Genomic DNA, 21,638 nt, shown 5'->3' on the forward strand with positions numbered 1-21,638 from the left:
ACCACATGTTGTTCCTAATAACTTTGTCAGAGGAGATGTAACCCCCCCTGCACTAAACAGCTGGTCTTTATAGTTAATGCGATTGATTGTGACATACTGAGAGACTGGAAACAGTAGGATGTTTTTACTGGTCTGGGCTTGGACTGCGCCACTCAACGAAATTCACTACAATTATTAATTTTAAATGATGCTTAGAATTTTTATTTTAGCTAAACTGGGACATTTTCTTACAATCCCAGCTGTTTTATAAGACTATTTTATTATGCCACTTTCTCTCTTGGTTCGAAAGAGGCATTACAATAGTTATGGGTACCTTGTTATCTGGTCACTGTACCCCCCAGTTTTGCAGTTAAAAATTTACTTCTAGATACTCATTTCCTTTGCACATTTGCAAGTGAAATATTTTGTCGACTCCCTTCCTAAACTTGATATAACTAGGCCCCACTCTGCTCGACTCTCTATATGCGCACATCCCCCTCAAAGGGCATTATTTACGTGCTTTACAATCTGTTGGGAACCATTAAACAGGCTGCTGTCCTGAGGTATGAGACCAGTTTGGAAGCTGTCTCGGGCAGCCCACCGGAGGAGGATACCTGGTGTATTGTGAGGGGGAGAGTCTCTAAATCCTCAATTTCCTTCCTGGTCAAGGAAAACACCTCCAAAGTATATAGTAGGTGATACTTGGTTCACACTAGGTTAAGGTGGACTCATGGAACTGCTACTGAACAACGCTGGAGAGGCTCTAGGGAGACATCTGGTGGTCCAGGTCTAGGTGCACACTGGTGAATTTTCCGACCAATCTGTTATCTACAACGAATGTACTTACGAATGAAGGTTCGACTGGCTGGACGATTCATGCATACACACTAGACACGATTTACCTTCAGATCTGTGCTCTTCATCTGGTCCTTTAGTCGTTTAGAGAATGACAGCACAATTGTCACTTATTCACTAATTCCTGTCACACTGATTAAAACCACCTTGTTATAGCTATCCACATGTCCTGTGAAACAAAATATTCAGCCTCAGAATGATCAAACAAACTTTTCCATTTACAGCACTCTCAACAGTTAGTCACCAGGACATGTTCATTGCCGGCATCGGCTGAAAAGACCATGACCCTATAAACTCTATGAGATAGATTGTGATCGTGAGTGTATACACACTACATGACCGGAAGGTGATTGGAACGAGATTATTAACTGTACGACCAACCAAGTGAAACGACAATCGGCACTTTGTCGTTCATCATGTGAGTATACACACTAACGCGATATGTGGCTGAACTGTCGTTTTTCGGGTGATAAGACCCATAATTGGCTGAGAAACATCCAGTGTGTACCTAGCCTTCTCAATGATATTACTAAAGTTCCAATCGCTAAGTGCCCATGGACCTTCCTTCTCTGGTTCTCCACTGGAAGGATTGGATAACTATTCTGATAAACTCTCCTTGCAAATTCTCAGTGTGTCTAGATGCTAGGTCATAAATCACTGGAAATGCCCGGCCTCCCCAGGCAGTAGCTCCTTAATAAAACTAGCACCTGGCAACCATGTAGAAAATATCTGCATTTTTAATTAACAAACACACCAAATTGTGGTGCAAATCGTTCATTTTTAACAGTCCGTGCTCTCTAAGGGACCCTTCCCAAGGCTTTTCAGACCCTCGTCTGTAGTTATATATAAGCGTTAGTCTCTGGATTTCGCCATTAGCGTCTGCTTGTTAGATCTAGCTGCCTGTTGGTTATGAACAGCATATTCATGGGCGTCAGGGGTCCTGATCATTACCTCAATTCCCCTCCATGGTTTTTACCTTTCTACCACTACCCCCAACACACCCTTGCACATTCTGTAAGTTTGGTTTTGTATTTATTAGTGCCAGTTGCACGTACAAGCTCTTGATATACCTTATTTTGAACTGTGCTGAATGTTCACTTTGGGGCTTGTCTACCTGCTTGTACAGCTGATAAACGAGCACTTAGGGGGAGTTTCCAGGTGCCCAGAAACCGCCCGTGTTCTAATCAACACTGTGTGGCTCGGGAAAGATTTTTTTTTTATTACTTAACAAGCACAAATCTCTCCCCCTTCTGTCACTGTAGAGGTCCCGTCTCCTAACAGGCAGCAGCGGGGCCCCTCTTCCTCCACACTATGTGTCACTTCCTTTGAATATCGAACACCCCGTCCTCACCATTTCCCGCACTACTTGTAGTGTATTGAACTATTTCTTGGTTCCTTCTGCATCCAGCAGTGGTAAGAGCACCAGGAGCGTGAATAACCATTACGCACATGTTGATTAATCCAGAGCTGATAGCAGAATAGGACAGAGTTCCCTGCCCTGAGATGATTTTCTTCCTTCCCTGCTTTCAGTAGAGGTAGGTTTGTTTTGTATGTGTACATCTCTCCCCCATCTATGTCTAGGCCCCCCCTCATTGTGTGTGTATCACCTGTGTGTGTGTTTCTGACTCATCCTTTCTTCCCCTTTGTGTGTATGTGTATGTTCTTTTATCCTCTCATCCCCTCTGTGCCCCAAATTTGTAGAGTTTACAGTTGACCAGAACCCCCTCCGTGCTTCATTCCCCCCTCCTGATATCAGCAACTGGGCAAGCGCAGATTACATTTCTTTTTTCTTTTATATATTTTAGAACCCTTCATTTGTTAAAAAAATTATATTAATGAATGAATGATTTAAATCTGTTACTGCCATCCAAAGACGGCGATAACAGAACAGGTATTGGAGTGGTACAAGTACCACCGCGATACTTGTTTAATAGGCTTACCAATGCAAACATTTAGAAACCGCCCTTCTATAAATCCTACGTTTACCACTGCAGATACTGGCAATAGTCATTATTGCTGTATTGAAAATATAAATAAAGTTTTTAAGAACGTAGACCATGGACTCCAGATAAAACTATCTTAGCTCTTGTGTTAAAGGCTTTTTTAACCTGAAAAAAATGTGAGAATAAAATGAAAATAATTGAAAATTGTCCACATGGGTTGAGACAGTTAGCAGATTCAATGTATTCTCCGTTTACATCTTTGCCAAATTATAGGGGGGAAAAAAACACAGAAATTAAGTAAGTTTCTAGTATTGTCATATTAGATAAAATACATGTATCTCACCTGTAAAGAGCATTCGTGGATGTAGGTAGGTCCTCTTCATCTCAGGTATAGATCACCATACAGGCTTTTCACAAGTGTAGTTTGAATGCACAGAGCTCACACAGACATGCTAGAGCAGTACAAGTGGCGATAACACAAAGGAATGGGCAGCAGGGCATCTCTCTTGTTAAATAAAGTATCACTTTTATTGTATATTTTCCTCCTGCACATCTCTTACTTACATATTCCTCAATGGTCTCACTTTACCCGAATGCCCTAGAATTGACATTCTATCATCCTGGCTTTGTGGCCTTACACTCTTCTCAGTGATAACCAGGTTCCTCCTTTTCTCCTGGTCTCATGTCAGTACTGGGCATCTCTCTCTGTTAGCTGTTCTGCACTGTGCCCAACATGGCACTGACAGGAAGACTATCTCACACAGAGGGGGGAGCGTAGTTTACCTAATGGATTATTAAGCTATACACACACACAAAGTGGCTGTTACAAATATATACCAACTAGCCAAACTTAAAGTAATTTTAAGTGATTTGATTGCAGGACTATCAAAGTGGTTAATTTTCTAACTTTCTTAAAAATTGCATACCCAAAGAATGATAGTTACGGGACTTCAATAAATGTGTTCTTCTAATTTAGCATATGAACAATTAGAAAACTGTTCCTTTCCTTTCAGTAATATTTCTTTGCTGACAGTCCTTTGGCATGTTGCCCTGGTAATAGTTCAGGAAGCTAAACAAGGAAGTTAAATTCCAGGTAGTAGGATACTGGTAGGAGTAAATGAAAACCTAGTCAAACAAGCTTTATCGCAACTGGTGCGAGCAAATCAGATGCAAAAGTTTCAAAATGCTAACAGTCAGCAAATAAAAACAATAGTGCATACAGGAACACCAAGAGAAGACCTATAAACAGGCACAGTACACTTTCCAGTCCTAGGGATACATGTACTAAACTGTGATACTGTAAAATTGCTTATATCCAACATTGTCGGCTAGATTTAAAACAGCAATTTAATTACAACCAAGTTTTTACATTTTATTTTATTTAATTTTTCTTTAAAGTGAAGTCTGGATTCAGGGGGCTGGGGTTGGAGAGAAGGGGGGATTTTCTTATGGTACATAAATACTGTAAATCAATCAGTGATAAAGTTATAAAAATAAATGAGTAGTATATTCTAAAGGCAATAGTAATCTATATTAAATGTGGGAAATTGTAAGTTGTTAATTTGATTTTGGGGCTGGTGGGGGAAAGGCCATTTTATTAAACGGGAATTTTATTAATTTAATGTCTGGGCTAGTGGTAGGGGAGAAATCTGTTTATTAAATGGGAATTCTATTAATTTAATGTTAGGGCTTGTGAAGGGGAAATAGGTCTACATATTAAATCGGAATGCTATTAATTTAATATTGGGGCTGGTTGGGAGGAAGGAGGCTTATTTTTTAAACATAAACACTATTAATTGAATGTCGTGCTGGTTAGGGGGGAGGAGGTCTAATTAACGTCGGTGCTATTAATTTAATGTCAGGGATTTATGGGGGGAAATAGGCATATTTATTAAATGGGTATGCTATCAATTATATTCTGGGGCTGATTGGGTGGAAGGAGGCCTGTTTAATAAATAAAAAAAAAGCTACTGACAAGACTTCAACATTCCAGGATCCAGGCAACATTCCGGGATCCAGGCAACATTCCAGGATCCAGGCAACATTCCAGGATTCAGGCAACATTCCAGGATTCAGGCAACATTCCAGGATCCAAGCAAGTAGCAGCAGAGCTTAAGACACCAGCAGCAGCACCAGATAGTCATCACTACAAGAGCAGGTAGGAGCACAGTGTTGGAGAAGGTCTTGCGCTTGTAGATGGCTAGGTCCGTCCACACTGTAGGGTGACTACACCTTCCCGATGGTGCACCTCTGCTGAAAGGCAGCATCTACTTCCACCAAGATGGGGGGAGCAGGGGTACTAAAGTATCTAGCTACGGCTCCGTGATGGTGTGATGACCGAAGCTATTTGTTGCCATCTACAATTCTTACATTATGAAATTCTTATTATATACAGTAGAATGTGTAAAAATTACAAGGGTTCAAAGACATTGTCATACCACTGTAAACGAGCACATGCTTCAAGTTACATTAATTTCCCTATCTCTATAAAAGAAATAAAAAAAATAAACCACTAATTAATTGATCATTTTTTATGCTCATAGGTATGTATGCTCCCAAAACACTTGATTTTATAGCTTTGACATCAGTACAAATACATATAAAAGAGCTGATTTAGAGTTGGACATAAATCCAACTCTCAGAAGTATAAATACACATTTCTGTACTACACATATGTATCAAAATATGTCCATATCATGTCACTCTGCGACCATCTATTTTGACTCCTTACTTGTCATTACCATTTGGACTACTGCAGGAAAGAAGATTCCCACTGGATTTATAAAGCGGTGAACAAGAAATGTGGTGGTGTTTGTATTTCGTTACATTTTATATAGAAAATGCAACTTTTACATTAATGAATAACATTGTGAAGACACTATTCCCTCTTGTGTATATGATATTTCAATACATTATATTGTATATGAATAGGGTAATGCATTTGTAACTAACACAGTCATGCTGCATCTTTATGCTATGATTGGATGTGTGTATTAGCATCTGTATGCCTGGGGGTAAATGTATCAAGCTGAGAGTTTTCCGGCGGGTTTGAAAAGTGGAGATGTTGCCTATAGCAACCAATCAGATTCTAGCTGTCATTTTGTAGAATGTACTAAATAAATGATAACTAGAATTTGATTGGTTTTTCAAACCCGCAGGAAAACTCTCAGCTTGATACATTTACCCCTGATGTAGAAATACTGCTGTGCTTTGAATTGGAAGTGCCTTGAGACAGATGTGACTCAAAATATACACCTAAGACCGTCTTTTTACGCATACGTTCGGGCCACAAAAATACATCCAACTTTAAATGAGACCCAAAACATGGAAACAAATGTAAAAAAAGATATTTAATTACAAACTGCTGATGTCAGCTTAAGACAGTGTCTGCTGCCTTGCCATCCTCTTACCCTATGTGGCCTTTAAACTTTGCAGACCTTGATGTTGATGCGGGCCTCATATTTTCCAAAGAACCTATGACACATTCAAACTTGCACATGTTCAGTGTGTTGCATAGAGGAGTACACAGGCAAGAGGGAAGTCATAGCCTGAGTGGACACTTCTACTTTTTGAGGCAGACAATAGAGATCAGACACTAAAATGACAGTAGAGGAAAGGCCCCAAGTACCACCCTCAGCTACTCTGGATCCTCCCCAGATAATGATATTACAGAAAGGGCTGCCATCAGAAATTGTGGGTCCCAGTACAAATGAAATAGGCACTGCCCTCCTCTCCTCATCTACCTCCATCTCCCCCGGCCTGTTGAATGTAGAAGTGTAGTGTGGAGCCATAGTGCATGCTACCCCTCTCCCGGGAATGAAATGCACTAGGGAAGGAGCCAGAATACGAGGCCAAGTTGTAGTGGGAAAAAAATAATAGTTGTTCTCTGACAGACATCAGCTAAAATAAAATATAGTTTTCACTTACATAAAGATTAATGGCTAGTCTCTGTTCTCTGTGCCTCAAGCTGATTCTCACTATTCTGAAAGTCTGTGGAGAGAGGGTCAGATTGGAAAGAATGAGGAGGAGTGAAGGTGGAAGGAGAAGGTGAGTCAGGTGGAAGGTAGAAAAACAGCAGGTGGATGGACATTGATGAAGATGAGAGATAGCGGACAGTAAGGGAGAGGGGGAGAAAATAGCAGAACAGAGAGAGCAAGAGAGGTTAGGAAACAAAATTAGTAGGACTAAAGGACGAATCTGTTGGTGGACTGTTCTCTTCTACCTGTTATTGCAGCTTTCACAATCTGCTGCTGTTTTTTTGCCTGGATCCTGGAATGTTGGGGTCTGTTTGGAAAATATATAGGTACATGAAATACTGAAAGCCGAACAATGAGTGAACACAGTACATAACACAGATCACACAGTATATAACACGTACATCCGACCTTCAAAAGTCCCACACATTATTATTATTATTATTATTATTATTAATTTTGAGAATGGAAAAACAGACCTCGATATGCCCACATCACTCATCCCAAAATGTCCCCTCATGCTCCTCATTTGGTCCAAAATTCCACCACATGCCACTCAGACCTCCCATGTGCTCAAAAATATCACCCAGACTTGAACTGGCCCACCAGGGTACCGAGGAAATCCCTGCCGGGTCCAACTACCTGTGCCTCTCCCTGCAGTTTGCCCTCTATGGCAAGAGCATAGCCGCTGCTCCCGTACTGGAACAGGAGACCGCTCTGTAAAGTTGTAAGGAATTACTTTGATATTTGCACCTCCGACCACTAGAGGTCTCTGTATTTGCAATCTTGCCCTTAGACTTGCCCTTATCCAAGATGGCCAGTTTGGCATCAAAGAGAAACCATCTTGGATCCTGTTTCCTGTTTTGGCCTATAAATGGCACTTCCTGGTTCAGACATGTGCTTAGGTATTCTGCCTGCTCAGCTCCTGCTACTTGCTATACTTCCTTCCATTCGTGACTACCCGCTTCTGTACCGACCCGACAAACATCTGACTACCCGATTGTGTACCGACCCGGCAAACGGCTGACTACTCGTTGGATATCTACTCGGCTATTGGGCTTCAGATAATACCACCAGTATTGTTACAAAAGTGTGTTCAAAGGTGAGGGAGGAGCTTTGGCTATGACAATGGAGAAGTGGGCATGTTTGCACAACATTCCAACTGTGAAAATGGTTTCCACCAGGTAACGAGTCCACTGCACCTCGGGCTTACCAAACCCCCCCCCACAAAATAAATAAGTCCAGGCATGAATGTTCCACTGCTAAGCCCTCTTGATGCACTCCGATTGTTTTATCTTCTTCTACGGTCTGGACACTTATTATCTGATGAACGGTCTCAGTGATAAACAATAAATATTGTTTATTTTGCTTAAACACTAGCTCCACTTAAATGTGTCTCACAACATGTATAAATGGTTGGAGCACTACAGGTAAGTAGCTCTGGAGGCAGAATAGTCAGACTAGTTGAGGTCAGCAGGGTGCAGGTTAAATGAACAGAATCAGCAAGCAGAGAAACAGTCAGGAAAAGCCAAAGGTCAAAACCAATCTGTCGGCACAGTACAAAGTCAGGATCCAGGTATCGCAAAGTCAAAATCTGTGTTGGAGTTTCACTCCCTGCCTGTGTGATGTCAGCGATCACCTGATTGCACCTCAGTAAACCTGCATCAGCTGTGCTATGCTGTAAAGTGAAAGTAGAATACTGAGTCATGCATCTAAATGCAGGATTCCTGATGTGATTACAGCCTGACTCACACTGCAGTCAGAGTGCTCCTTCCTCAGCGAGGGTGGCAGGAAGATGAGTGTGATGTCTGGTCACATCATCAGTTACCTGAGACATTGTCACTGTGGGCGAGGAGTCTCTCACTGACGTGGGAGTAGCAGCTTTCCCCATACTTGCCAACTCTCCCGGAATATCCAGGAGACTCCCGAAATCTGGGTCAGTCTCCCGGGCTCCCGGGAGAGAGGGCAATTCTCCTGATTCCCGGGCGGCTGTAGAAAGTAAATGGAGGAGGCGGGGCTTATCTGCTTCACGGACGCGTCATTGTGGCCCTGCCCCTAGTTTTATTGGACTAAAAAGATGGTGACAGCTTTGGGGGCGGGGCTAACGGCGCGATTCTTCGAGCCCCACCCCCACCCACCTGACCTCCCGGGACTTAACCTGCCAATGTTGGCAACTATGGCTTTCCCCCACTGGGCTGCTGATGTGTACTAAGAGAAGCTCACTGCTGCCAGTATCACGGGCGGACCCATTGGTGAGTCTGGGCCACTTATAGTGGTACACCCTGTACTCCCCCAATGGTAGCCCTGTTTACAGAGTGACTGTTCTGTGCTGTCACTGCCAGGTGTAAGGATGGCTGGAGCTATAACTGAAGCAGTGACCACTGGCAGTGACAGAGAGTTCACTGTAGGAGGTGCAAGGGAGCTCTGTCACCAGTGATAGCACTAGTGATAGATTTCCTTGGCTGGGCAGTGGCCAGAATAGATGTGGCATGGTAGAACAGGTTAGTGCTGGAATGGGGTTTGCTTTTTACACCAGGGGGTAAATGTATCAATATGCGGGTTCTTCAACACCCGCGTGTTCAGCCTTTTTCCGCGATTAAATTTCAAGCGGCGCTGCATTGTAAAGGGAAGTTAACCCTTTACAATTTAATCGCGTCAGAGGCTGAACACACGGGTGTTGAAGAACCCGCATATTGATACATTTACCCCCAGGACTGTGATTGTTTTTTTTCATGCTAGCCACCAGGGTTGAAATAATTGATTGATTTAAACAGGGAGTTGGTAGCAATGGTGTACGAGCAGCGCAGGGATGAGGGGAGAAAACAGTGGATTTCTTGCTAGCATTTTTGTTCCTATTACTGGGAAATTCTGTTTAAAATCAAACAGGTAAGTTGTACACTTTATGCAGGTTGTAGCATATAATACACACTGTCAGGTGAAAAATATGTCTGTATGTCTCGTCATCACAGGTATACACTGTGTGCTGCTCTTTAGCCTTGGGAAGGGATGTAATATACTGTAAGAATCCTTCCCTAAAATAGCCAGTGGGCTCCCTGCTTGTGTGACAAGATCTTGGACCGCTTCTAAGGTGAGTGTTCTGGTATTTGAAGTTGGAATAAGAAAGCATATAGGAGAGTGGTTATTTTGATTCAACTTGAATAAACTGCATAAGAGTAACAGTGGAACAGAGGAAGCAACTAAGGAGTAACATTTTACCAAGGCCGGATTAACCCAAGGTCTAACTGGGCTACAGCCCAGGGGCCTCGGGTATCTGGGGGGCCCTTGAATCTTTTTTTTTTTTAGCTGCTCAGCTGTAGTGTGGACGGTGGCTCCGACTGTCAGATGATGGTCAAGTAAAATAGCAGGCAGCTAACAGCAAATGTTATGCTGTTAGCTGCCTGCTGTCACTGTAGTCCTTCCACAGCGCGCAGTAATCTCTTTACTGAGGAGATCTCGTAAGAGTGAGTCTGAGTCATAGGGCTAGATTTACTAAGCTGCGGGTTTGAAAAAGTGGGGATGTTGCCTATAGCAACCAATCAGATTTTAGCTTTCATTTATTTAGTACGTTCTACAAAATGACAGCTAGAATCTGATTGGTTGCTATAGGCAACATCCCCACTTTTTCAAACCCGCAGCTTAGTAAATCTAGCCCATAGTCTCACTCTCAAGAGTGCCTGTAAAGGCACTGGTTTTTTAAAATGTGTCATTTTATGTGCCGTTTTCTATTGGTTCTCTCAAACCATACAGCAGTTTGACCTCACAAGCATTATAAAAGCCTGGACGCTTCCTCATACTTGCCGACTTTCTCCCATTGCTTTCCGGGAGATTCAGTGGAGGAGGTGGGCGTGCGGGGGGCGGGGCTCCAAAATCGCGTCATTTTGGACCCGCCCCCCGTGACGCAATGACGCAAACGCGTCATTTTACAGTCAGGGGCGGGGCCAAATGCCGCGATTCCCGGAGAATCGCGGTATTGTGGCCCTATTTCTGTAAATGCGGGATTTTGCCATACTCCTCCGGGAGTCCGGGAGACTCCCCCAACATGCGGGAGTCTCCCGGACATTCCGGGAGAGTTGGCAAGTATGCGCTTCCTCATTAACTTGTCAGGATCTAGGATAGAAATACAGGAGAGGTACAGGGAGTTTTTGAGAATGGGTTTCCAATTGCTGCGATTTCTGAGAGATGTGTATTTTTTATTGTCTTGTTGCTTATTTGTCGTTTTTGTCTTTTTTTATTTTTAAATCCTGTCTGTGTTGTTTGTAACCGAGTGTGGTGTGAGTGGAATTTGTGTTAGTATAGCTTGGTGTTTGTTGTTCAGTGTTTATTATTTGTTTGATGGTGGGTATGGAGAGAGAACGGAGAGGGGACGAGAGTGTGGATGAGGCAGATAGAGCAGGAAGGGGCAGAGGAGGCATAAGATAGAAAGGTGAGAGGAGCCAGTTACAGAAGGCCAAAAGCCATCCAAAATTAAAAATGGGTGAGGAGCGAAAGGCTGCAGCAGGCACTGGGGGGTAGCCCCACAATATATCAGTTACGAGTAGGGGCTGCGTCTTTTTGTACTAAATGATGGCATTAATGTGCAGGAAACCGATAGGATTCTGTCACAGTACATTTTTTCTATTAATTATTTTAACTTATTAGATCATACAGCATGATAAATTAAAACATAATTTATAAAAGAGCATGGGACTTTAGCATAGGTCCAACCTTTTTAAAATCCCAGGGAATCTAAAGATGCATTCAATTTGAATGTGGGTGTAAGTATGCTCTGCCTAAACGTTACTTGCCTTATGTTAACAGACACAACAAAGTGCAGTATATATGCACCAACATAAGTGCAATATAAGGTCACATCACAACGCATACAAAAACATTTATATTATAAAATAAACGAACAAGCCTGAACAGTATAATCATTAATAAAAATATGGCTGTTTTTTTTTTTTTAAAACAAAAAACAACAAACTTTTTTTTATAGTTTTTTTTTACTTTAAATACAAACATCAATATGTTCTTAATGCATACTGTACATACAATTCACTTTTATAGTCTATCTCAATTGCATAGAAATGTGCTGTGCTATCTGGTGCATGCATACTTGTACTTTTCGCCCCCTCTAGCACACTGCCGCCTCCAGTGTTTTAACTAAAGTCCTGAGCAAAGTGAAAAAAAAAACACGGAAAGGAACAAACAGGAAGTGACATCAACCTGAAAACTCTCTATACAACTAGTATGTAAGTTTTTTCAGTTTGATATCACTTCTGGGAAGTGACACTAACAGGGATGCTGTGATTCTAGAAACAGCAGGCAGACAATACTAATGGCATACTTTTGAGAGGTGCAAACATTTTGTATATGGGTAATTGGATTTCTTTTTTAAGGAAGATTTCCCAGACAAAAATATTGCTAATTATTTTGATCAAAGACATCATAAGCATTTGTCCTTTTATTAGTTTTAAAATAAATGCAAGAAATCCTATAGTAGTACAAAACTACAATGCAAAAAATAAAATTAAATGTACAGTATGAAAATGCATTGCACATCTACGGCTCATTCACATGTATCCACTCTGCTTTTACAATCCAGCAAATAGAATTTAACTTGCATTTGACCTGTTTGAAATCAAATTTTGATGCATTAATAACGCATTGAAAGCACATTTTCAGTGCATTCGATGGGACCCATGTAGCTTTGGTGTGACCTGTCATGTCTTGGCTGCTTATCACCAGAGAGAGCAGAAAGACAGCTCTTGGATTTGACTTACCTTAATTGCAATAGTTAATAGCCAAATAGGCATCAATAGAACTATTGGGGCAGTAAGAGAACGATCTGGAAATCTAGTTTCGGCCTGTGCCCAGATGCAAAACTTACTCATGGCCTATTTACCTGTGTCATCATCCGCAGGTGACGGCAGCCAGAATACCTCACCAACAACATCTATGCCACCTATTCCACAACATTCTAATGTGCGTAAGAGAGGAAGACGGCCATTAACCAGACTTTTCAAAGATCCAAAGTCCACACCTAAAAGAAAGAAATAATAAATATTTGTTAATGTTGTTGTTGAAAAACTTTGTGCCTTTTTTTTTGCCAAATACATTAACAAATATAATAAAAGTTCAAATTTGCAAATTGAACCATTGTTTTCTTACAGTTCTTGCACCTTTTTAAATCAGAAAACAGTAAACTGCTATCAGCAGTTGTGGTCTACGTTAAGATGATTATTTGAGTAATTATGGTATAAATATTAAAAACATATTTGCATTTTTATTTAGGCTATTAGGTTTATTGTAAAACACATACACCTATCCTTTAATTTGTGTCAGAGCTTAAAGTCAGACTTTCCTGTGCTTGTGCTGACGATTCTACAAGAATATATACCAAATAGTAAATATAGTGTAATGCAAAGTAATAAACTTTTTGAGTAAATGATAAACCATACTCATGAGAAAAATAAGTCTGCATTAATCTTTCTCTGAGCTGCCTCACCCCTCTGTATTGTCCACATCAGCTGATGTTATGAGCTCCGCTGCTTCGTCACTGTCTACTGCCAGTGGTAGGGGTATATTTTGGTTAAGTACCATATTATGCAGCAGACAGCACGACAACACAATATCAGGCACCTTAGCTGGGGCATATAGAAGCACACCACCAGATTTATCAAAACACCTGAATCTGTTCTTCAAAAGGCAAAAGGTATGTTCTATCACCCCACTAGTGAATGTGTGCCCCTCATTATATTTGTGTTGTGCAGGAGTCTGTGGCTTCAACAGAAGTGTCATTAGCCTGGATTGAGACCCATATCTTGAGTCATCTAAAATGAGACATAAATGCAACTGATTAAAAACAAAAAAACGTGTATATATAATGCATGAAACGACATGATTATTATATTGCATACCCAGTAGCCATCCATCCGACATGTCACCATTCTGTAATATGTGAAAGAGGGCTGACTGGCGCAGGATATAGGTATCATGGCAAGTGCCAGGATAGCCTGCAACAACACTTTTCATGTTTGCATCACAGGCCACCTGCGCATTCATAGAGCATAAACGGAGTCTCTTGTTATAGACTTCAGCCTTTTGACGAGGTGGTCTCAGCCCAATGTGTGTGCAATCTATGGCCCCCAAGACATTAAAGTAATCCTGAGAGCCTATAGAAACTACATTCAACTCATGCCATTTAGAATCCTGGTGGGGAAGCAGATATATATAGGCAACAGTTTGTTAAGAGCACTTAACACTACTGTTAAGTGCCTGGAGAATGTTGCCCGTGTGAGCCCTACAACCTGTGAGTACATAGACTGAAATGAGCCTCTTGCAAAAAAATGTTGAGAACACAATCATTTTTACACCCCAGTTAATGCATTGGAGCCGATGGTAATGGCTCCAAATCATCTCCCAACTGCTCATACAGCTGCAGGAAGTTTGCTCTGTTAAGCCTAAACATTTAAACAACTTTCTACACTGAGAGGGAGTCCAGGGTCAAATGTGTTCTAAAATCACCTGGTCTGCACAGCCTATGGGGACCCTGGTGCTGGTGATGCTCTCTGTGCTGTCTCCAAAAGCTAATTTCTTCCAATAGACAACAAAACATTTCCTAGCCACTCCATTTTCATACATCCACAGAATAATAAGCTTTTTGGGCCCTTGTTATAGAAATTTGCCTGCATAGACCAATGGCCGGTGTGGTTGATAATCTTACCTATCGAAGCAGCATGCTAATTCTAGCATTTTCAAGGCAAAATCACTGTAATTTACTATCGACTCGCAGTTTCGTACATCAGCGGGTTCAAACTCGCCCAAAAAAATGCTGAAAAATGCAAATCGCAGCTTGATACATTTACCCATTTGAGTGAAGAGTAAAGGGATAGTGTGGGGAGTCCTGAAGATGTGGATATGTGTTATGCCCTTCTACTAGTGCTGCACTGGAATATCTATTGTAGGGGCAGTAGAGATTAGGTTTTAGAGGCTGAGTTTGACCTGTTTCAACTTCAAGTCATATAGATGTTTGCTGAGCTAGCACATTGCTACTGCTTTTAGAGGTTGTAGGACTACAGGTAAAATAGAGCTGCTGAACAGAGAGCAGTGAGTTTGCCATCCACCATATTGTGTGAATACAATTCAGCCCATGAGGCGCAGCCATTTTGAGATTGCAGAGAAAGTTGTGCTATTTGCTATGGATATCTGTAGCTGCATTTATTCAAAAGTCAAGTGATTTATCCTATTAACTGCTGTGTGTGATTACATATCATTTATTCAATTGTCTGTGTTTGAATTCAAGTTGCTCATCAGCATAGAGTGAGAATGTTCAATTGTGCTATTGTTTCTAGAGAAGAGTTATAACTGGATTATCAGGGATGCAAGAGGTATCTGTTCAAAGACACCTGTGTAAAGTACTGTGTCCAGCCCAAGGATTATTTGCCTCGTTTAGGCATATGCATAGACTGTGACGGATCACAGGCAGGGGCGGATCTAGAATTTTTTTCTACCCCGGGCGATGTAGGGGGGGGGGGGGATTTAAGCCCCACCCCCTTTCTAACTTCTAAGGCTGCCGGCGGCTGCACAGTATGTGCAGGTCCGCCCCCCCATGGATCCGCCACTGATCACAGGCCACCAGTATGCACCAACAAGAGAGATAATGGTATTATAGTGCATTTACATGTTTAAAGGGTGTAGTACAGTGTGAGGTGAACTGTGCAAAATACTGTGAAATTATTGCCTATACTGCTAAGGGAAGTACTGCCGCAGGCTGTTGTGCAATCAAACCAGCTAGAGTCATTAGAGTGTCAGAGGTACCTCAATTATAGGTACTAAGGGCCTTATTCATTAAGGATCTTAACTTAAGAAACCTCTTATTTAAGTCTCCTGGACAAAACCATGTTACAATGCAAGGGATGCAAATTAGTATTCTGTTTTGCACATAAGTTAAATACTGACTGTTTTTTCATGTAGCACACAAATATCAACTTTAAATTTCAGTGTACAAATAAGCTATCAAGTATTTGTGTGCTACATGAAAAAACAGTCAGTATTTAACTTATGTGCAAAACAGAATACTAATTTGCATCCCTTGCATTGTAACATGGTTTTGTCCAGGAGACTTAAATAAGAGGTTTCTTAAGTTAAGATCCTTAATGAATCAGGCCCTAAGTGAGAGGTAGTAGCGCAAGGGAAAGTATCAGAGTCGCTATTCAAACTGTTAACTTTATAATATTTAAGTAACTGTAACCTTTATTATTGTATGATGATTTGTTTTTATGCCCTATCATTATTTCATGTCAAAAGATATATTTTTGCTATAAATTACAGTTGTCAATTAAGTAATGTAAGTGGACGGATGGAACTTCATATAATATAATCGCAATGCTAATGACTAAAGTGCAGCAGATAGTCATCATCATCTTTGTGCCTCGTGCACCAACCCTCAAGCACCCGAAAGGGATACTCCTTCTAAAATGTGTATCTACGTCTGCATCCATGTCTAATTTTGTTTGCATTTGAACCTGAACACACACTTAGGGCTAGATTTACTAAGCTGCGGGTTTGAAAAAGTGGGGATGTTGCCTATAGCAACCAATCAGATTCTACCTTTCATTTTGTAGAAGGTACTAAATAAATGAAAGCTAGAATCTGATTGGTTGCCATAGGCAACATCCCCACTTTTTCAAACTCGCAGCTTAGTAAATCTAGCCCCCCCCTACTGTACTTGGCCTACACCTTTCCACCACTGTTCCGTCTGTCATTGCTTAAGCAATAATACGATAAAAAATAATGTGTGGACATATTTGTCATCCCCACATACATTTTATCTTGCGCAAAAAAACCCCAAAAAAACATGGTGACACAGTGGTTAGCATTGCTGTCTCACAGCACTTAGGTCATAGGTTCAATTTTTACCATGATCCTATCTATATGGAGTTTGTATGTTCTTCCCGTGTTTGCGTGGTTTCCTCTGAGTACTAGTGTCCTCACACACTGTCCACAAACATACTGGTAAGTTAATTAGCTTCTGACAAAAATTGTGTATGTATGATAAAATTTAGACTTTAAGTTCCAATGGGACTGATGTGAACGATACCAGAGAATAACAGCTGAGCGTGGCCAAGATGGCTGCCTCACCCCACTCAGACTCTAGTTATCATTTATTTAGTACATTCTACAAAATGACGGCTAGAATCTTATTGGTTGCTATAGGCAACATCTCCACTTTTTCAAACCCGCAGTTTAGTAAATATACCCCTTAGAGTTCTAGAGTACTACTTAGCGCAAAGGACAGTACTGTCTTAAGATGAACATAGGCAGTTGCCTAGGGCACCAAAGGTTAAGGGGCACGTAAAGCACTGGCCCAGTGTTTTTAATGCTCCCCACGTCGTCCCCACATTGAGCAGCGGCCGTTGACATGCAGGGGAAGCAGCCAGCAGCTTCTTACATATAACGCTGCTGGCTCCTCTAGATCAGTGTTACGCTGGGAGTGTGGCGCTTGGTGATGATGTCACATCCAAGCGCCACACTTTCAGTCTCAGGAGGAAAGGGTCCCATCTGCTAAGGTAAGCAACACGGGAGGGGGTGCAAGGCGAGTGAGGTGTTGCTGCTTGTAACCACCAGGGCTTGCACCTGCCCTGTGTAGCTCTTTACTTCTTCTGGACCAATTTAAAGGTTTTGAATAATTGTACTGACAAAAAAAGAAACAAGGAAACAACAGGAGTTGTTAGTGCCAGCAGCCTCTTTGGAAATCTCCATCCCCAAGTAACAATCTCTTACAGTTTATGCTAATACACCACAACTCTCCAGAGATTATGGTCGTTATAAGTTTCTGCTTGCCACACAACAATATTTATTACGGGAGTCCGTCACTTTCTCTCAGTAGCAAATAGCCATAACATGACATGGAAAACTTCACTCACTGCATTGCCTCTGGAATGGTTTCTTCAGCTGTTTCTCCTCCTCTAATTCACTCTGCTGCTGCTAATTCTTCCTGTTGTTGTTCCCTTGACTTCTCTCTCTGTTTTTTTTTTGCTCCTTACTGTCTCAGTTGCTGCAGCTCCTGTATGCTCTGTTCCACTCTCAAGACACAGAAAACACTGTACACATACGTGTAACAGAATGTTACCCTTCACACGGAACATTAACAAAGCTGCAGACATAAATTCCATTAATGTTTTACCCCTACTTATACATGTAAGGATGATATCACAACAAGTCCTTTTCAAGTGATGAAATACTCACCGCTTGAGTGGGAAATGCAGTCTGAAGCACATACTTGTAGCAGGAAAACAGTATTTGCTTAGTAGCAATTAGAGCTGCTTGAAAGTGTTGAAGAGGCACAAAGTTCTATCAAATTTTATTGGTTTTATGGCCACGAGGTACAATCGTCCATAGACTCTGACTTGAATTTGCGGTTTGAAATCTGTGGCCCGTATTCAAGGTTTGCGATAAATTTTGTGTTTTTGTATTTTTTTTTATAGCACAGTTTAAACTTTTTTTAAAAACTAATATGAACAAAGTATTTTAACTTTTTTTTTCTAAATAGAACCTCGTTGTTTGAGGCTCTCCATTTGTGTTCTCCTCAATTGTGCTCAAACCGGCTCCATCGTGAGCGAAACCACTCGAACAAGGCCGTACATGTTAGACTTTCTTAAAATTAACTCCGGCAAACCTTTGAATTTTAAAACCAATTTGTCAAGAGACAAATTAGTAATAGAATTGATATCAGGCCGGTTTGAGCATCTGTAGTTGCGAGTTGAAACTAGCATGGGCACTGGGGGTACTTATTCACATACTTTGTATCTTCTTATCATTTTATAATTGTTAACATTGCACACAACACTATTAGGATCTATGTATTTAGGCAAATATGGAGTACAAAAACCAAATAACCATGAAGCACCGTGGAATAGTGAATAGCACTTCTGCCTTACAGCATTGGGGTCATGAGTTCAATTCCTGACCATGGCCTTATCTGTGAGGAGTTTGTATGTTCTCCCCGTGTTTGCGTGGGTTTCCTCCGACACTCCAAAAACATACTGGCAGGTTAATTGGCTGCTATCAAATTGACCCTAGTCTGTGTGTGTGTGTGTTAGGGAATTTAGACTGTAAGCCCCAATGGGGCAGGGACTGATGTGAGTGAGTTCTCTGTACAGCACTATTAGTGGCGCTATATAAATAAATGGTGATGATGATGATGATGATCTACTTGGCGTACTATATGGTCTACCTACCACGATAGGTATAAAATTTAATGCAATATTAGTTTTATTGTATCTGATCATCTACCATATAGACCATTTGAAATATTTAATATATTAAACACTAATGATTAGTAGCGCAGTTGTGAAGCCCTGAATTGCAATTAACAAAAGAAAAAGAAAGATATGTATGCGCTGGAACTAATCAAACATAGACCACGATGCTAGAGAAGGATACTAAACAAATAAAAACATTTATTTGTATGAACATGACAACACTTCTATAATTGAGAATTGAGAATAAATGGCACAAAGAACAAAATAAAATAAATAAACACATCATAAAAATGTATAAAAATAAAAATTGAGGCTCTCAATGGGTGCATGAAGCCAGAAATACTAATACAGACTGTAGGGCAAAATAACAGTTCACTCGTGGATCTGTGAACTATACAGAAATCCACATAGGAAAAATAATATTTGAGTATAGCGCTATTCTGAAAAAAAACGGGTAAGTTTGGTCATGTAGCTACAGACTGTTTTTCACTGATAGCAAATATGGCTCCTCCCGATCTGATAAGATTGTCTTAGACAGTCTCCATATAATAAGAAGGGACTTCAAAAACTCTGCTGATAAGACCTCAAATGTCAGAGTATCAGGACGGATGTGAGGAGACGTAAAAATGGTGCGTTTCCACTCCTCTCCTCTGGACCACTTTGCGCAGGATTCCGCCAAGGCTCACGGCTGTAGAAAGGGTTGAGGAAGAGCAAGATCGCACATGAATGCTAATGAGACGTGTTGCTCCTCTGAGTTCCAACATCATCTGTCAGGTGGTAGAGGTCAGCTTGGGTCCGTTATTGCGCAAAGCTGCGTATATAATAACTGAATATTACATGTGGCGCTGCTCTGCTCCAGAAACAGAGCACAGAGCATATACTAACTATATACATTAGTACATAGTGTCCTGTTGAGGTTAAATATTAAACAGAAAGTACCTTACCCCAAGCGGGAAGCCTGATATTACTAGTGTTTTCTTTAAACAGTAATAGCATCTTCCAAAACTCATTGTAATATACAACAAGCCTCTTACCAAAACTCACTTTTTCTATTTTCAGTGCTTTTTAAGTGTGCAAACACTGGGCCATGAAGTACCACCCAAATATCTCTACTATTATCAACCATGGTATTTCCTATTCAAAGTTATGTGTCATTACTGGACCAGTTTACAGCTTGAGAATACAGTTTTATTCAGTCTGGAAATACTTGAAATTGCTGTCATGATATTAAATCTCTGTGTGCTAAGATATGGTGCTTGTGGTCGAAGTGGAAATTTGGAAGTGGCTGTATGAAAAATATAATGGGAATGTAAGGTAATTGAATTTTATAGTTTTGCACTGAAGGCAGTAGGAGAAGTGGCGGTATGCCGTACTCGCATTTTCACCACTGAAGGGCGCTCAATCGAATATGGTGAGTTATGTAGAGAATACAAGACTAAATAAATATACCCAGTTAGATTAAGTATATGGGATATTAAGATCAATAATATTATCCCTCTTATTAAACTTCTCAAGGTATATTAATATACATTAACTCTAATAGATGCATCCATGTCAATATAGATGAGTGCAATCTATTGTGACAGGCACAGTCTGTTAGGAAGGTTCGTGATTGAATTAATAATCCCTGAATTAGATTAACTCTCATATGTTATACCTGTTCCCCTTCTATATGCAGAGTATTATCCATGACCTTTATTTTAGGCAGGGTCCTCTTACTCCTTCTTAACTGCTAGTTTGTAAATACACCTCAAAATCTTAAATGCATGATATTATTGCAAAGAGCCGACGCGCATTTCGCTAATACTGGCTTTATCAAGGCAACCCGTCTAAGCCTATTCATTGGATATTTATAGCAGGGGGGACCTCCCATTGGTGATTTCATGCTTGACGATGTTTGGTGGCAACCGCCACACCCCCATCAACTGACAGTCCTGTCAGTCCATAGAACAAAAGGCATCCGCCCGTCTTCAATGGTACAAACCACTGGCGTTTTAGGTAAGTATAATAAACATTTATGCCAGGTGTAATGAACAGAGTCTGATTGAGCGGTTCATTAAGATAACAAAATACTAATATATGTTAGAAGCAGAAATCCTCAACCCATTAAATTATATGTCCTAAACCGTTACATTAGATGGTGTTCCATAAAGCCATCAACTAAACAAAATAGATAAAAGATGTTCTATACTATAATACCAAATAAAGGGATGTATGTGGAAAGTGAATAAAAAGTTACTGAATCATTATTAGTGTGAATCCTTAATGTGGAGTGCATACCTCTGATACTTATAAAGAGCCTAAAGAGAAATAAAAAACAGTGACAGTATAACAATCCAAATAAAAACTGGAATGTCTGCATATAATCTTAAATTTAAATAATGGTATCAGATCCTTTAAAGTGTCCCATCTGATTACCTTATGTGTCCTAATTACCTTATTAGTCACCAAGCGATTGGATATGAAGAATAAGGATAGATTTAAAAATAAAGATGAAAAAATAAAAGATAAATAATGAAATACCATATAACTGTAAACAGACAGATGTAAAGCAGTATAAAGTGTAATCTTTAGGATAAAGTACACTGTATTGAAAGGATATATATAGTTTATAGAAATGGCATGAAGTTATTTTGGTCATT

At 40.6% G+C, this 21,638-nt stretch overlaps 1 long non-coding RNA gene across 1 annotated transcript; it reads right to left on the reverse strand.

Annotated features, from left to right (window-relative positions):
- Positions 1-3,882: 3,882 nt before the first annotated feature.
- Positions 3,883-17,771, reverse strand: LOC142160507 (uncharacterized). Its single transcript, XR_012693246.1, has 5 exons — positions 17,659-17,771; positions 12,636-12,773; positions 7,000-7,061; positions 6,705-6,767; positions 3,883-4,923 (listed from the first exon to the last, which is right to left on the reverse strand). It is a non-coding gene; the product is annotated as an uncharacterized LOC142160507 (long non-coding RNA).
- Between the last annotated feature and the right edge of the window lie 3,867 nt (positions 17,772-21,638).

The sequence above is a fragment of the Mixophyes fleayi genome, chromosome 6, assembly GCF_038048845.1.
Source record: "Mixophyes fleayi isolate aMixFle1 chromosome 6, aMixFle1.hap1, whole genome shotgun sequence".
Taxonomy (NCBI): domain Eukaryota; kingdom Metazoa; phylum Chordata; class Amphibia; order Anura; family Limnodynastidae; genus Mixophyes; species Mixophyes fleayi.